Consider the following 10569-nt stretch of genomic DNA (forward strand, 5'->3'; position numbering starts at 1 on the left):
TCTAGCTGGAAACTTGGAGAACTTTGACTGTGTAGGCTAAAAAACTACATAGTATATATATATATATGTATATATGTATATATGTATGTGTATATATATATATATGTATATATGTATATATATATATCAGGGTTTCCTATTCTGTGCCATTTGGTAGATTTTATATATGTCAAAGCTGTAATTTTTGTCATGACCGTCGTGCTGACCAGCTTAGCCACAATGACACGTGTCCAAGTGTTGAATTTCAGACTGAATGAAAGTTAGTTTATTACTGTCTATCTATACATGTTCACAGTTAAGCCTTGATGTGACAGGAATGTATTCTTGGTGCTTGTAGGATTTTTTCGAGTGCTGTGGTCTGGTTTTCAGTCTTGTTTTTTTTTATTTCTGCAGAGTGTTTCCTGGTTTGCAAATGTGTGATTATGCACCTAAACAGGCTCAGACACAACACAGGCCTTATGTACCGACAATCAACAAAAAAAAAAAAAGGCTCAGATCGTCATAGTTCGTCAGACCCTACACCCATATACACCCAAATCATTGGCCATTGATTTCCTCTGCAATGTATTTGTGCCATAATGAGACCATATTTGCTTCCAGAGCACGGAAATCAGTCAGGATAATGTAAAACACAGGCGTAGTGATAATGTCCAACCTATAGTTACCTATAGTTGTGAATCAGGAGTCACAGAAGGGAGAACGGCACCAAAGCAGGGTGAAACACCTTCTAGCTGTAGCCTATTGGCTACTCAGAAACAATGCAACAAAGCACAGGAGACAGGCTTAAATGCATTGCACTTTGATACTTTGGGGGTCAGCTTTAGGATTATATGACTAGTCTGTGAAATAATGTCTGAGAGATGCGGATTTTAAAAAAAAAAACGAACTTTCTTTTGTTTTTAATTTAAACGTGGACACAAACGCCAAACTGTATCCACTGTACTGCTGTTGTGTGTCTGGTTTCCTATAATTTAATGACATACAAATTTCTCTGAACGCACAGTTGTTCTTTGTTATGCTTTGAGTTTAAGTCAGTTTTCAATCTGAGCTTGAAAAACGTTTTATTTTCTATCTTTAGTTGAGATACATCTTTTTTTTTAAACAGCCAATTGCTTTGTTTGCCAAATACACCCCTATCTCACGATATAGAATAATGTCAGTCAGTGAATAGTGCATATCTGTAAACAGCAGGAAATCAGATGATTGAAGTTGCACCTACATGTAGGTGGTTTCATTAAATGTGTGGCAGTGCAGGACGTGCTTTGCTAATTGGCATGCTTTTAATGGCTGACAAAGAGAGGCCCAGCTTATGGCGAACCAGATCACAACAAACCCATAGCCTGTGGATGATGTCAGCCTCCTCAGAAGCACGGCAAATGGCGCATTCATTCAAAACACTGAAGAAACTGGGTGATTGTTTAAAAAAAAAAAGGAAAATGTACAAAAAAGGAGTTTCACTCTCCCCAAATCTGTGTGCATACAGTAGATGGTTAAAATATCCTTCCGCATCACTCATGCGCCTTATTTCTGGGGCTGGAGCGACAATTCAAACTTGAACTTATTCTCAGTCTGTAAACCGGCTATTTTTGAAGCTATGGCACAAGCTGGTATGAGCAGGCTAGCAGTAAAACGGAGGGGGTTGCACGGGGTTGAGAGGGGGAGTTGCTGTGTTGCAAGAGCGAGGCTTTCAACCTTTAATCCGCATGTCAAAAGCATGGGCTGCACGGCATAAGTAGAAGAGGAATAGCCTGCAACCAAAGCTTTGCCCCCCTGACGCACCAGCCTATTCTCACGCAGTGCTCACAATGCACGGCCGAGGGACGGAGATGGTGGTAATGGCCTGTTGGGAGGGCATTTCCACCGTTAAGACAAATAGCTCTCTGACAGTGACGCTATCAATGTAAACAATTGCATCGCGCAGCAGCGAGAGCATGCACTCTCCCCCTTCCTTCTCCTCCTTTTCCCAACTTCGCTGCCCTCCTCATTCACTCATTCACTTCGCTTTTTTGATGCTATACTTGAGGTCAGGTTTTTGACAAAGAGTTTGAATTCACTGGTTGTTTATATGGAACTGAGTATTTATTTTTTATGAATTTTCTGGGTTTTCTCGTATATTGATTTTTTTTTGTTGCCTATATATAAAGGGCAGCTGCACTCGAAACTTGAACGGTGGATTTCTGAAGCACTTTCCCTTTCTTGTTTTAATTATGAAGCATTCAATAAACTCGACCGAGTGTAATTATCAGACTCTGTCTCTTTCTTTTTGAGTTGGGCAATAATTTGTTGGTTTAGAGGGGGGGTTAAACATTTAATGATGGAGGAATTGGCCTGGGATTCGTGTTATCAGAGGGTTATGAAACAAAGAAGTGAAGTGATTTTTAAAATATCTTAAATTGGATTTTTTATTTTTAATTATCTTTTAATTTGGGAACCCAGCTGCTTTTCATCCTTGATATATCTCCCGCTATTTTGTCATAAATGTCCTCCGCCTTTCACTTTACTCTGTAACTCAAGTAACTTCACAAATGTTTAAAGCGGTTCAGGGAAAATGAGGCGTATCCTGTCTTCAGTTAATTAAATAGCAGAAACGTGTTTGGTCCTTAGGTAAAGACTTATCAGGTTTGAAATAGGAAAAATAGACCCAGATTCTCTAGATTTTAAAACTTACAATAGACCCTAATATAATATAACGATGAATCCCTAAATGATACAATATCTTGATTTTGATTAGACTCTTACAGTAAAAAGGGAATCCCATCCCCAGTGTGTCTGAGTGGTGGTGAGGGGTGTGGGATGGAAGAAGGAGTAGGCCTGCAGAGCCTACAAGAGTAACAAGAGGAAAACCGCAGATATTTATGCAGACGATCTTTCCAACCGCTGTATAAGTCTATTGGGTTCAATGCAATAAGCGAAACCTCAATGAGCTGACCCAAACAACACCCCTGGACGCGGAACCTTCGAGGAGGTCTGTGTGCAGAGATGGTCATTATTCCTATCAATAAACAATACTAATCCTGTGGAAAGAATGAATTAAAGATAAGGCAAACGCAGAGCTTATACTGGGCCAAGAGGAGATCAAAGAAGCCAAACAGCCCAGTCACATTTAGTCACACTAAATAGATGCACACCGGTGCTTTTCTATATGCAGGACATGGTCTAAACTCGCCCAAAGGCGATTCTGCTTTCAGAAATTTGTGTGCAGCGCAGAACCGTGTATTTCTTTAGGAAGCTTTGACCAGACTTGCCCTTCTCTCAGTTTGCCATGTATAAGGCTACGTGATGTCTTCCTGATTAATGAGACTCTACGTTATATGGCCCAGGCCAAAGCCCCGAGGTTGATAAGGGGAGCCGGGGCTGGCAGGCTGTCTGGCCCGGGACGATTGCTGCTTTGCTGAAGCCTGGAGGGGCCATAGGTTGCTGGGAGCAGAGACAAGCCATTACACTCCTTCTGGCGTTTCAGGGTTAAATTCCAGTGAGGATTGGAAACCAGCAGACTGTAACTTCCATAGAATAACAATAGAAAGAATAGGCTACATAAAAAGGACAAAACAAGCCTTCACACGATTGGGTTCTAATCATCAAAAATCGCTCTCATTTTCTGAATGCCTCAACTTATCACACTCATATTTACACTTTTAACAACTTATGGGTAAGTTGTTAAAGCGTCAGCACTTTGCAATGATCCTTGAGACAATTAAATACAAGGAGGCCGATAAAAGCTGCCAGGACGTTTTGATGTTTTTAATCTCTCAGCCGTAAACTGTTTGTGTGTCTTCACACAGGGTCACTCATAAGTTCATAATATCTGGGGGTCACATGGCAATAAGCAAAAGAAATCTTTTGACGTTTAGAAACAATTTGTGGAGATTTTTTTTTTATCGCCACCTTTATTGCATCAACAATTTCTTAGCCGTGCCCTTTTTTCTTTCAGTGTGTGCGTGTGTGTGTGTGTGTGTGTGTGCGTGTGTGCTGAATGGATTTGTGACCTGTGGTTTTGTGAAAACGGGAGGGTCTCAGGGAGCAGGAGAGCCCATGAAAAGGCTCTGCATGATAAAACAGCACTGGCCGAGCCTCAGACTGAGAACTGAAGCCTGGCTGCATCACAGTGTAACTGTGAGGCTGCGATCACACACTTTTTTTTTTTTTTTTTTTTTTAGCTGCAGTCACCTCCTGACATGCAGGCTTGAAGCTGATGTTGCAGTTTATTATGGAACCACATACGAAATACGTTTTGCATGTTTAAGCATAAATTAAAACAAATAAAACTAGAAAAACTATGAACTCCTTAAAGCCCTGCTAAATCAGTGGAAAACAATTCAACTGTTTAACGGGAATAGCTTATACAACTGTCTCCTGCAGGGAAGTTCATAAGTTGTGCAGGATCAGTGATAACTCTCATGTATACAACATATGTGAAGCCTATTGCACTGATATGTAACCACTATGTCTACCATGATATGATATAGACTAATAGGGGCGATTTAATCTTCAAACATCCTAGTAAATTTTAAAACACACGCCTACTTTAATCCACTAAAATACAAAGTACTGTTTCCTTATAATTGTTGAGTTTGCAGAGTGATTTTAAGGTGACAGACCAGCTTTCAGCTTTCAGGAAAAGTCAGTAGCCATTATGCTCTGAACTGAATAAATCCCGTATGACTCATGTGCTTCTCCTTTTTTAACAAGCCAGAAATCAGCAAAAAATAATACAATAAAAAACTTTTATCCTGAATCAATATGTGAATAATATGTTTCACACGCACTGTAACACTTCACGTAAAGGAGCATACTTAAAATAGCCTTTGCAACGTGTTGAGTTAAGAACCATCGTTCAGTGTGTGGTGATAGTGTAGTCTATTAACAGAAGTCCACCAGACTTTCCTATTCACCACAGACTATGGGCCCGCCGAGCCTACATTTTAAATGTGAGCTACAGTGACTGGCAGTCAAATTACCAAGTGTCCAAGACCTACATAAATAACTCAATAGGACAACACTTTATAATAGGCCTCATATTTCTATGATTACGCAGACAACAATGGCACTGAAGCACTTAGTGCATCGCCATCTACCATAGCATTGCCACAAAACATTTTATTTCATTTGTGATTGTTTAAAAAAAAAAAAAAAAAAAAAAAGCACAGGCACGAAACAGCGCTGCTGCTCTTGGGTTTTACCCGACGTCCCCCTACACAGACCCCGTGTCAGAGGGAGGAATGACGGGCTGTGTGGAAAGAAGATGGACGCAACACTGCTGCCGAAAAAAAAAAAAAAAAAAAAAAAAAAATCCCATTCAAGCGCCAAATCCGCAAAGTCGTGATTGTTCCACTGGAACTTAAACAATCAGGCAATTAAACATTTTTTTTCAGCACCATGTTAAAAGGAGGCGTTTCAAACTTGGGGGTATTCAGCAAAGTATGTCAGCTATAAGCTAATTATCCGTGTATATAATAATAATAATAACAACAACAACAATAATAATAATTACCTATCATATATTACTGCTGTTGTAAAAGAACAAAAAGGCAACTGAAGTGTCTGATTATCAAATTAGTAAAGATATATTTGCTGACATGACTGACCGTTTTTTTTTTTTTTTGTAAATTGTCATTAAATGCTTCAAACTTAACAACTGGCCCCTGAGCTCTGAAAACGTGTTTGAGACACAGGGAGCCAAAGCGCCCTAAGTCTGGTGGTCTTCACTGGCCTCGGGGACTGCATGGGGGAGGAAGGGGAAAACCAGCACCAGAGGGCTTCAGCCCCGTCATGGAGCTCAACTCCATTTGTAAAAGCTTTTCTGCGGACAGGACAGAGGCAGATGTAGACCAGCTCAGTGCTGAAAGTAACATGGAGACTGGAAGAACTTTTGGACATACGATTCAATCGTTTTTCAAGCCCAATGATGCGTATTGGACTGGTGCAGCAGTGCTCAGTCCAGTAACATGAGCCAGCTAAACACTGATCACGGGGAGGTATTTAAGTCCTCACACCAAATGAAGTGTCTTCCCATTTAGTCTGTTCCTGTGCTGTTCATCAACATATTGATCATTTAATGGGGTTTGAACAAAATGTTTTCACCTTAGTTTGGTTTTCTGTTGCACTACATTGTATTCATATCACACGGGGCTGCTTTTAGAGGTTTATATTAATTATTTATCAGGTTTAATGGCAGGACTTTCAGATTATTGTTTTTAAATAAGGTCCAGATACTGCGCTTTACTTCAAACCTATACAAACTGGTGTTTATGTAGACGTCAAACATTATCATAGCGAATACCAGAGGGACACACACTGTTGTTTTCAGATGAGAATAGGAAAAGGTTGACATGCAAAACCCTGTCAGCTATATGGACATTAAATAAGACAAGTCAGTAAAACAAATGAGCAGTTTTGTAGTGATTCACATTTTAGATATGCAGCAACAATTTGACATCTCTACGTTTCAGTGATGATCTTTAATTTGTAGCCGATTTTTATTGTTAGTCATAAAATCTGTATTTGCATGTTTATCTTTAGAATAATTCTTTGGAAAATCTCAACGTAAGATACAACTTTTCTAAGCCTTTTAAACGGCTTTATTAAACTCAACAAATGATTTATCCTTCCTATACACACACACACAATTTCTTTGTTGTATTGATTTAAAAAAATTGACACTGAATGTTACATAATTTTATACAAACCCTGCACCCTTTCACAGTTTACCATATATTTTTTTTTACCAGTTTTATAAGTTAAAAAAGTGGTAGTTTCTATTTAAAAAAATAAACATTTAAAATTAATTCAGATAAATGTATTTATTGCAGCGTATTTGCGTGGGCTTCAGGGAGACAGGTAGCCTAAACAATGGAGTCCTAAACCTTGGGAACAAAAGGAGCTGACAATTTAAAACCCCAGATCATGATTAAAATGGTCTACAGCCTGAAAACTAATATCTGGGCACTGGTTTCACTTTATGACATGACAGGTCAGTTGAGAACATTATACACTATAGAGGATTTGAACATAGCCACAAGCAGCGGTGACCTTTGACCCCTCATACCAGGGAGCTGGGACAAGGGACAAGGAGCCCAGGATAGAGAAGGGGAAAAAAACACCAACACACACAAACAGAGAACCTCTGCCATGAACAGTGATACAGGGACATTTAAAACTAATGTCATTTGTTGAATTAACACAAAAAACAGAAAACAGTCTTTCCAAAATGGCCCAAACTCCAACACAAAACCTTCTGGATTTCTACTCATGGCCTACATGATTTCATCTTCCTGATTATTGATTAGTATGTCAGTGCTCCTGGATAAGTCAGCAGATATTCTCACCTAGAGCCTATATGTCAAACGTCAGACGAATGAAGCAGCCTATTGCATTGCTGCAGGGGGTGCAGGCAGGAGACATGATGTGTCAGAAGCAGTTCTGAGCAGATGAGCTTCTTTTCTTCTCCACTTCAAGTGAAGTTTCTTAAATCATGTGAATGACAAATATAATGGGAAAGTTTGCTGGGGCTGTCTGGACCTTTGCCAGTTTCAGTATTGGTTTCAGACACACATTTCTTTAGATTGGGTATCAGGATGTGGGGCAAAGGGGACAGCAGTGAATTCAAGACTCGGTATAACTCTTCTGGTAATCAGAAGGTTTCACGTTCACATGAAAAATCTCTACTTTCCTTTAAAAATGTTTTAGGTATAATAATCCAGCATGAATTTACTGGTAAATGGTGTTGTGTATCACTTTACAGGCTAATGTATGCTATTCCTATAGTCTCTGCATCTACCCTTAATATTCAGATTTGTATTTACAGATGTTTCACTTGCTTTACTGTCAGCTCATATTGGCTGCATATGTGGAAATAAAAAAAAATCTTCCTCAAACTAATGTTGTATTTCTATTATATATATTTTTTATTCTTCAGCAGTTGTAGTGGAAACCTAGAAGACTGCTCCTGGTGATGTTCGCGATAAGATCGGCATGTTTCAGTGGATCCTCGTTAATAATTTGACCTGATTGAAGATCGTTCAGAGTGTAACTTAAACCCGCAGAGCTCCTGCTTCTCCCCCTGAAGAAAACAACCACAGCCGCCGTGGAAAAGCTTTTAAATGAGGATGTTTAACCTGCATGTTTGTGCACAGTGGAGGCTCAGCTGAGGCAGCATTAGAGGATTAAGACTTTATTTGACAAGTGATGCTTCATTAAAGTTTTAAGACTGAATAAACGCTTATAAACCTGTACTTCTAATAGACTTACTAGACTATTCATGCATTATTTTCTCTTACTTATATTGGTTGAGCAGCCTGTAATTAAACCGGAGACAGCGTTGAAAAGGACTAGAAACAGTTTGGGACACGCAGCTACTCAGTGTCATATTTGTGCTACAGACCAGGCTCTCTTTACTTCAACAAGGTGTGCACCCATGAGGGACAAATCAGCAGCTTCTTTATGAACGAACCATCAGAGACGCAGGTCACCTGACTATCCTGGTTTGATGGATAATTAATGTTTGGCTCAAATATGTTATCAATTATTGAAAGATGACAAATATCATATGATCAATTATTAATAACGAGGCATTTTTAAATATATGCCTTAATGCGTCATGTAATACAGACGTTAAATTCTTGTCCATTAGTGTCTAGTCTATTGTAGTCTTCTCTAGAGAAATAAAGAAAGCTAGTCTATGTCTTAGAGATTATACAGAAACTCCCCAAAACTGCATTGCCAAAAAATACATAGAAATGTTGGCAAGACTGTAAATATGTGTCTGTAAATAAAAGAGAATAAATCAGTTTGTTAAAACATGGACTGGCAGAGACACAACTCAATGAAAACAGGCTGCTCCACTTGTCATCTCCTGTTATTTCAAATCAAACAGTTTGCGTTTGTTTTTGCAGAGTTTTCAGGCCCATCAAAAAAGCTGATACATGGATGGAGAAGCTTGTAACCATCGTCAGTATCGTTAATATTAAGAAAGATTCACTCACGAATTGTTCAGTAAACAGCGCACAGACGACCTCCTGCACCAATCTGATGTAATTAGCAATAGATTTAGTTAAAGTGTTTAATCACTGCTCTGGTGTGAGTGGGTTTGTCTCAGGGCTATTAGTGGCTTACATTTTTTTCTGGCTGTCACTAAGACCTCCATGGAATTATACTTTAAAATATTCACCAACTTCACCTCAATAAAACTTCTTTTAATAAATACATTAAAAAAACTCGAGCTGCTTCATACCAGCTTGTCAATAAATGAGCTCAAACCTAATTATTTTGAACCTAATTAATGTACTAAATTATAGTTTTCAATTTATCAAAAGTCCCAAAACACAAATGAGTCGAAAAGACGCTGATTGGGTCAATGTCTGGCCAGAAAACCAAAAATTATTTGCTTAGAAAAGTGGAAATTGAAGCGATCATGGCTAAAACCCTCTAACATTAGGATGAACAAGGAGATTCAATCAAACCTTTTTAATCAAATGTGTCAATAACCTCAATAACCAGGTGGAGAAAACCTCATCAAAATACACTCCCATCATGCATAGAGTGGGCTATGAAGTCTAATATAGTCAAACCTATTCAATTATTGCCTTGGATAAAATATGGGATGAGCATTAACCTTCTTTTCAATGTATTTTTTCCTGTTTTCTTTAATATGGTCGCGATTTTCTTTGCATCATCAGGTCAGTTCATTTTTCAGACAGTTCAAACATCGGTCTTTCTTCTTCTGGAAACTTTTATTTTGCTCAGAAAACTTGCAAACGCCCTAATTACTGGTGACATAATACAAGATGATTTCAATTTGACATCCTTTCCTTCAAAAGAAAATATTTTTAAATGACCTGTCAACATGTTTTCTGGTCTGGTTCTATAATCTCCTCGCATGAATGATGATTAAGGCTTCAAGGAAAAAGACGGAGTGAACTCAGCTTCGCCTATATGTTGTTTTTCTCCTCTACCTGTTTGTTAGAACTAAAGGTGTAAAGGCTGCCGCTCCACCTCAGGCGACTTCCGTCTACCGGAGTCAGCTGTAGCCTGCTGCTTTCTCTTGCGGACTGCGTGTCCTCGGTGAGGGCGCAGGCTGCAGGCGCTTACATAACACTTGGTTTAATACGACTCTCCGTTACGCAGCGCTACGAAGTTGATGTAGCAGCTTCTTTTTCAAGATTTCGTTGACAAGATCGTTTGTTAATTGTACCAGCGCATGGGCACACTGAAAACACAACAGGCGTTTAACGAATTAAGCAGGTTATTCGAGCTGCGTAGGCCTGAGGTGGCTTTTACGCACCGTCACGACGACAGAGCTTAATATTGATGTTTAGTGTTTGGCTAGAAAATGCTTCTCAAAGTGTGACCGAGGACCAGCAGGGGTCCTTGAACGGACTGCGGGGGTTCTCGCAGCAAATAAACTATTAGGCTGTGGAGCCTATTCTTAAAAAGCAAAGCAGCCTAATTAATATGGAGTGGCTCCTGCCTACACGGGCTTCAAATGCTGATTTAACTCCCACGACCGTTTTGTTTCCGTGTATTTTTAAATCATCAAAAATCTCAATATTTATTTTTTGGGGAAATCACACC

The sequence above is a fragment of the Mastacembelus armatus genome, chromosome 20, assembly GCF_900324485.2.
Source record: "Mastacembelus armatus chromosome 20, fMasArm1.2, whole genome shotgun sequence".
Lineage (NCBI taxonomy): Eukaryota > Metazoa > Chordata > Actinopteri > Synbranchiformes > Mastacembelidae > Mastacembelus > Mastacembelus armatus.